This window comes from Nannobrachium achirus (assembly GCF_963921795.1).
Source record: "Nannobrachium achirus genome assembly, chromosome: 2".
Classification (NCBI taxonomy): Eukaryota; Metazoa; Chordata; class Actinopteri; order Myctophiformes; family Myctophidae; genus Nannobrachium; species Nannobrachium achirus.
This window is the reverse complement of record NC_137811.1, coordinates 16,911,197-16,918,085: the sequence shown is the minus strand read 5'-3', so window position 1 is coordinate 16,918,085 and position 6,889 is coordinate 16,911,197.

The window sequence follows — 6,889 nt, the reverse complement described above, 5'->3', positions numbered from 1 at the left end:
GGTCTTCCATTGGTCTCTGTCCAGGGTCATGTTGTCATATTTGTTCTTCCATTGGTCTCTGTCCAGGGTCATGTTGTCATAGCTGGTCTTCCATTGGTCTCTGTCCAGGGTCAAGGTGTTGATTGTCTGCAACTCCTTAATGGCTGAATGATCTGCAAAGGAGAGAGAGAGAGAGAGAGAGAGAGAGAGAGAGAGAGAGAGAAAGACGGTTGAGTGTGGTAGATTAACACAGGCCTTGTTTTGTCTTGTCTTGTTTTGTTTTGTTTTGTTTTGTTTTGTTTTGTTTTGTTTTGTTGGAAAAGCAAGCATGCTTTAATTGTGAGAGAAAGACGTACCACCGCACAGCTGGACAAGCGTTGCGATGTGAGGTGTGTAATACACCTGTGTATATATGTCACGTTTTTTTTGCGTCTCAGAGAATTAGAGAAACGGAGCGCTTGCCGTGCCGCACAGGGCGGAACAAGCGGTCGCCACAACAACGTCCTCCAGGCGGAGCCACTCGATTGTCCACGACATTGCAAGCGGCGCGAAGGCCAGCGGACCTTGGTCCTGCTCTTCGCCCCCGAGCGCCGCAGGCGCGAGTGGCCGCGAAGAGCGGGCCAGGGCCGCGCGGCCGGCGGAGCGCCGCGCGAGTTACGAAGCCGTGGTGAATGCAATCGTTATATTTATGCCCAGGCCGTAAGGCCTGGGCAAGCCCACGATAAACGCCCTGTCCAAGTGACTACAATGGAGCTAATGGCTAAGCTAGGCTAGGCTAGGCTAGTAAATAAAGAAAGAGAGTCGCAAACGAGTGACGTCAGCGCCTTCACTATTGAATGGCTGCGTCGCCATCTGGTGGTGATTAGTGTGTGGTGAACTACAAAACGAGCGCTCTTACCGAGGTCTCCCTGAGTTACCCAGTTACCCTGTAACATATACACCAGGATGACTCCCTAATCGAGAGATAAGCAACCGTCAGGTCGGCAACCTCATGGTGGCACTAGAAGAGGGGCATTTGAGAAACTAGAAAAGAAAATTTAGAAGAAATTTTAAGTGTGCCTGCAGCTCGCTAAGTGTGTGCAACCTCCTGTAACGGTTGGTGTTAGCATTAGCGTTAGATTTTTTTTGGTGTTAGCATTAGCGGTAGATTAGCTTTAGATTTTTTAACATTAGCATTCTTTGCATTAGCTTTAACATTATCGACTGTACGACAAACGGTTCATGAGATATAGAGGCACTTCTTGTTTGGCGAAGGGCACTTCCTGTTTGGCGAAGGAAGCACCAATTAAGGTTAAGGTAGTCTCGTGTGGCCAGACTGTTGCCTCCGCGATTTGGTCAAATGCTCCCGGCATACAGTCTGGCAAACCGGGGAAGAAACGATGTGTGCGAGATGAAGCGGAAGTGAAGCCCCCACGTCACTTCCGTTTCAGTCTCACATCACACATATTTATCATTATATAAATAAAAATCATATAAGCATGTTTAGCTTGCTGCTTAGCAGAAATGACATTTTAAAATATATGTTATTGAACGGTAATGTCCGTTTCCGATACTCGCCGTTAGGGAGCTGCTGTTCCAGACTCTATATAGCATTCAGAGATTGTGGAATAGTTGTCTGGCTACGTGAGACTAAGGTTAAGGACTCTTAATCAAGCCATATAACGCCACCCACGTGTCTGTACGACAAACGGTTCATGACATATAGAGGCACTTCCTGTTTGGCGAAGGGCACTTCCTGTTTGGCCTAGGAAGCAAAAATTAAGGTTAAGGACTCTTAATCAAGCCATATGATGCCACCCACGCGTCTGTACGACAAACGGTTCCTGAGATATAGAGGCACTTCCTGTTTGGTGAAGGGCACTTCCTATTTGGCGAAATAGGCCCCAATTAAGGTTAAGGACTCTTAATCAAGCCATTTGACGCCACCCACAAGTCTGTACGACAAACGGTTCATGAGATATAGGGTCACTTCCTGTTTGGCGAGGGGCACTTCCTGTTTGGCGAAATAGGCCCCAATTAACTCACCCAGTGCCATAAACGTTTTTTACGTCTTTTTAATAAATCAAACGTTTTATCTTTCATGACATCATTTTAATTAAAAAAAAAATCGCTCTAGAAGTTAGCCGTGAGCCTCCGTGAACGGAGCGATACGGCCGATTTGACTGTAGCACCAGTGTAACACAGTCCGACGGGAAACCGGTATAACCGAACATTGGTTCCGGCCACTTTAGCGTTAGCTATACACGTTCGTTTATACACTTTCCGTGCTTCCCAGACGAACTATAAGTATTCAGAAAACTCGAAAAAATCACGCGATTCCAGTCGTGCCATCCATTAGGCACGGCTGGAATCCCTTGATAGCGATCAAGGGCTCTGAAGTGTTATAGCATGTTAGCTAAAAGGCCTGGCACTGATGTAAACAAACAAGGCCCGGACCAAACTAAAATGGACGTTCTTCTTCCTTCTTCTGATGTGTGATCAGATAGTAGGAGAACACCACCTGGTGGTTTTCAAAGGCCATAGCACTCTAGATCACAAACAGCAGTCATAAATAACAGTATATATCAATGTGATCTGGGTCATCTTACACATGTTCTATTGAAGCCCAAATCTAATGATAGGATATATATAAATATACATGTTTTCCTTTGTAAGAGGGGTAGTGTGGCTTTCGATAGAAGCATAGATTTATATATGTAATTTAAGTACAAAATATGATTTTGGCCCCCATAAAAAGGTAAAATTAAACAAAATGGCTGGCATTCACTGAGTTAAGGTTAAGGACTCTTAATCAAGTCATTTGACGCCGCCCACAAATCTGTAAGACAAACAGTTCATGAGATAAAGGGTCACTTCCTGTTTGGTGAGGGGCACTTCCTGTTTAGAGAAATAGGCCCCAATTAAGGTTAAGGACTCTTAATCAAGTCATTTGACTAGGGCAGTCATGATTAATACATAATCGTATATTCGCGATTATTTTTCATATTCACGATTATTTTTCATATTCGCGATTATCGTCAATTATCCAATTTAATTAAAAAGTAGTGTGTTTTGACAAGAAACCCATTCTTAAACCTCACGTCAACATTTGCATTCTTGAATGCGCACCTCCTCCCCCGCTTGTGCTCGAGTGCGTCCCCGCTCTTCCTTCCTTAGTCAAGCAGCAGGCGTGCACAGTGCAGTCACACAGGCAGGCTGGCTGGCTAAACATGTTTAAAAAGTTTGTTTCAACTGATCCGATCAATTACTTTTTCCAGACGGTCGGAACAGACACATGTACCAATACGCATCCCGGGACTATATTCCGTTTGATACATACAGAAAAAGGCTTTCACTTTCGTTTCAATACAGAGGACTGGATTCAATGCTTAGCTTTTAGCGCTGCTAGTGCTACTGTTGTGGAGGGCCAGGGGATGATGATATGATGATCACACGCAGATGGCGACTAGATGTTGGATCATGATAAACATGATCGGCTATTGTCGCTATTTTCAGTTGTTGGCTATTTTTGCAGTTGTCGGCTATTTTCACAACGCCTCGCGACGCGTTGTGAGCTTTGTAGATCGGCTATTTTTGCATCGCAACGCGACGCGTTGTGAGCTTGTAGATGAGCTATTTTCAAATAACCACGGTATAAATAGGGCTAAAGTTTGCAAGTACAGTAAATGTACTTAATAGTTACTTTACACCACTGAACTGATGTTCAAAAAGCAATTCAATTGCTCTTCTAAGGTGTACAGTACAGTATGAGTATTATCAAAGGCAAAGCTCATCATAGTGGCCTAAAAAAAAGAGGCATAAGAGGCAAAGAGAAGCTTGACTGCTGCTGTATGCACTAATTTTAAAGTTTACACTTTTACAACTGTTACTGTACACCAGGGGTGCCCACACTTTTTTTACGTGAGATCTAGGCCTACTTTTAAAATGACTAGCTCAACATGATCTACCCATCCAAAATGTTTTAGCTGAGGGCCTGATGGGGGCTTTGGAATAGCAGCACTGGCGTTACATTTTAGACAAACACTCTTACTCTTACAGTGTTTAAGGTTTTGGGGTTCTTTGTAATGCTACTGACTCTTGAACAAAGTATTGCATTGGAGGTTTGCCTACTTTAGAAGCCATGATGGGAGCTGACAGGCCCTTCTTGATGTCATATTGACATATTCTTTTTATGTTAATTATATATTTTTAGAGGCATGTCATGTGGTCTACCTGCACACCCTTGGTGATATCACAATCTACCTTTTGGGCACCCCTGCTGTACACCAAGGAGAATGGTTTACTTGTCCCCTCCCTGTGGTGTTTTCTACTGTTTTCAAAGCCTATAAGAGAAAAAGCTTGAATGCTGCTGTATGCACTAAGTTTGTTAAGAAAGTGATTTTCTTTCCTGACCTGTTAACTTTGTTTAAAGGGGAAGACCACCCATTTTCAATATTGAAATATGTTATTAGAGGAGTTGTGTGGAAAAAAAAAAAAAAAGTTCCCCTTCTTCTGTGTTGCCTAGAACTGGAGGATTAATTTGGGGGTTTGTATTGTAAAGTACAATGTGTGATGTCATCAAGTTGTAATTTACAATACAAACCCCAAAATCAATCCTCCAGTTCTAGGCAACACAGAAGAAGGGGAACTTTTTTTTTATTTCCACACAACTCCTCTAACACATCATTAATAACATATTTCAATATTGAAAATGGGTGGTCTTCCCCTTCTTCTGACCTGTGCAATTATATTTACACCAGTCTAAAACCCTGCACTGTTGCAGGGTTTGTTTACAAATAAAATGAACAGAGAAGTTATGTCTTTGTCAATTTCTTGATGTCCAAAAACCAATTAAATTGCACTTCATTAAAGTTAACAGTATGTGTATTATAAAAGCTTTTCCTATCATAGTGGCATGAAAAAATAGACAATATAATCGTCAATCGTCAATTATTTGTATGACAATTAATCGTCTCCAGAAATTCCTAATCGTGACAGCCCTACATTTGATGCCACCCACAAGTCTGTATGACAAACGGTTCACGAGATATAGGGTCACTTCCTGTTTGGCGAGGGGCACTTCCTGTTTGGCGAAATAGGCCCCAATTAAGGTTTAGGACTCTTAATCAAGTCATTTGACGCCATCCACAAGTCTGTACGACAAACGGTTCACGTGATAAAGAGTCACTTCCTGTTTGGTGAGGGGCACTTCCTGTTTAGAGAAATAAGCCCCAATTAAGGTTAAGGACTCTTAATCAAGTCATATGACACCACCCACGCGTCTGTACGACAAACGGTTCACGAGATAAAGAGGCACTTCCTGTTTGGCAAAGGGCACATCCTGTTACAGAGGGGGCGGGGCTTAATCAATTACAGCTCATCCCTATTGGCCGGAAAAAGACCAAAGTTGTGTGTGCATTTTAAAGTTTAAGTGAAGTTGCTAGGCAAAAGTATGTCAGAGTAATGTGGGGCCAAAGTTTCTGTTTTTAAGTGTGCCTGCCATGCAATGCAATGGCAAAACACTTATTGTAATCCGCCATACTTAAAGCTATACTGTGTAAGTTGCTCACCTAGAGGTCAGTAGCTCTATAGCAAACCGCGGTCACGTCCGCGTCTTTCGGCCGTTTTTCGCCGCGGACCACCCCCGCGTCTGCCTCCACCTTGCCGAGATCTCTCTTTAGAGGGGTCCCTGGTTCCTGTGCGTTCAGGCATTCCGGAGAAACGGACTCCTTCACCGAGTAAATGCTGTTGTTAAGTTGAGGCAAGCTACACGGGCGCCTACAAATATGGCCGCCGTATTGTGATAGCGACCCCACTTCAAGATGCGCTGTGATTGGCCGGCAGTGTATAACCCTCGCTGTGATTGGCCGGTAGTGTATGATGACGCAATTTTGCCGCGAAATTCTCCCCCCCTCACGGCTCATAGAAAACATATAAAGAGAAGGCTTCAGAAGCTGAAAATAACGGAGTGGGTGTTCTAAAACTTTAGCGATTTAACAGTTAGGACAATTTTAAGATTTGTTTTATAAAAAAAGTTACATGGTATAACTTTAAGTCAGTCAGTCAGTACGTAAGGTCGCCACAAATTTCGGCACTGCCGCACGATTTACGCCACCGCCGCAATATATACATCAAAACGTGCAGCTCGGCCGGGAATGGTGTGCTATTACTTTTCTTTCCGATCCGCGTTACCATTGCGACGTAATTCGCATAAAACGACGCCCAAAAACCCCATTGACTTAGAATGGGGGAAATTTCGGCACGTAATAACTGCCGCACTATTTACGCCACCCCTGCAATATATGCATCAAAATGTGCGGCTCGGCCGGGAATGGTGTGCCATTACTTTTCTTTCCGATCCGTGTTACCATGGCAACGTAATTCGTAAAAAACCACGAGCAAAAACCCCCATTGACTTTGAATGGGGGACTAGGAAAAAAAACAGAAACTTTGGTGCCACATAACTCTGCCATAATTTTGCCTAGCAACGTGATTTAAACTTTAAAATGCACACAAATTTGGTATTTTTCCGGCCAATAGGGATGAGCTGTAATTGATTAAGCCCCGCCCCTCTGTAACAGGAAGTGCCCTTCGCCAAACAGGAAGTGCCTCTATATCTCATGAACCGTTTGTCGTACAGATGTGTGGGTGGCGTCACATGACTTGATTAATTGTTGTTTCCTTCGCCAAACAGGAAGTGCCCTTCACCAAACAGGAAGTGCCTCTTTATCTCATGAACCGTTTGTCGTACAGATGCGTGGGTGGTATCATATGACTTGTTTAAGAGTCCTTAACCTTAATTGGGGCCTATTTCGCCAAACAGGAAGTGCCCCTCACCAAACAGGAAGTGACCCTTTATCTCATGAAGCGTTTGACGTACAGACTTGTGGGTGGCGTCAAATGACTTGATTAAGAGTCCTTAACCTTAATT